This window comes from Rousettus aegyptiacus, unplaced genomic scaffold (genome assembly GCF_014176215.1).
Source record: "Rousettus aegyptiacus isolate mRouAeg1 unplaced genomic scaffold, mRouAeg1.p scaffold_m13_p_13, whole genome shotgun sequence".
Taxonomy (NCBI): domain Eukaryota; kingdom Metazoa; phylum Chordata; class Mammalia; order Chiroptera; family Pteropodidae; genus Rousettus; species Rousettus aegyptiacus.
The window spans coordinates 20,997,723-20,999,032 of NW_023416288.1; positions in this window are offsets into that span (position 1 = coordinate 20,997,723).

Consider the following 1,310-nt stretch of genomic DNA (forward strand, 5'->3'; position numbering starts at 1 on the left):
AAAAGAGGATGGTGGGAGGACGTAAGAGAGAGAAGTCCGGAGGCATAGGCCAGGGAAAGAGCACTAACCCGGACATCAGGATACTTGCAATTCTCTTCTAGCATGGGCCTATCAGTTTATCTGACCTCATCTGAACAATGAGAGGTGTGGAAAACAATCATTAGATGTTTTAAAATTCTTTTGGAAGAGTCTTGTGGATCTATTGATGGCACATCCTGGCAAATTACACTAGAGCTGAATCAAATTAAAGGAAAAATAACTATAACTTCTAAACGTTATTATTTCTCCTAGTCATGTTGTTAAGCAACATGACAAGGTTACACAGCTAATAAGTGGAGGAACCAAGATTCCAGCCTAGATCCTACACTCCTAACAGCTATTCTGAAAGTTACTGAAGAACTGCCCGACGAGGGCATTTAAAGGAAGCAAGATAGCTTTCTGATCCTCAAGTTAGGCCTTGTAGACAATGGTTAACATCAATAAAGCCAAGACCTTATTACCCCCACCTCCTGATTGCTTTGGGGTTGCCTCAATGGCTAGTAGGCGCCTCCCTCCAATCAAAAGACAGTTTTCAAAGTCTTTTGCCAACTAAAGGGGAGATAAGTTTTTACAAAACTAAAGGAGAAGGGCTTTATGACAGCTCTGAAGTAACGACAGAACCAAAGACCCCCTGTGCCTATAGGCGGCTTTGTGGTGTTACCACTGACTGAATTTTCGGAACTTCCTGGTTCACACATCTGGTTAGCCAGCACCCGTTCGCACACCTCATCTTGCCGTATTTCCTTTCATTGAGGCCAGAGAGATACTCTGAGTACGGAGGAGGGGGATACAGATGGGCTGGGGGAAAATAGGGAAAAATCCGGGTAAGAGCATGCTAGAGGTCAAAAGACTCCTGTAGGGCTAGATCTGGTCCCTCAGACAAAGGTCCAGAGGCATCCCCAGCCTCAGTCCCCGTTGTTTCACTGCTTTAGCCCCTCGCAAGGTCCGGAAGCTAGCGCAAGAGCCTATAGCACAATGAGGAAGAAGGCCGGCAGCCAGGAGCCGCAAGTGGGCTGCAACTATCACTCACAGAAGACCCGACTTCCCAGACCCCTTCGCAGAAGGGCGGGGCGTGCGCTCGGTGGCCAATCCCAGCGTCCGCACGTCGCCGTAGCCCCGCCCCATTCAGTCCCCTCTCGCTCCGCCCTTCCCTGGGGCTGGTGCGGCGGCGGCGACGTCAGCGCCAGGAGACCCCTGGGTGGCGGCTGCGCCGTCGGCGGGCCGCGGCCTGGACGCGCTGCGGGGAGGGGCGGAGCGAGCGGGCGGGAGCG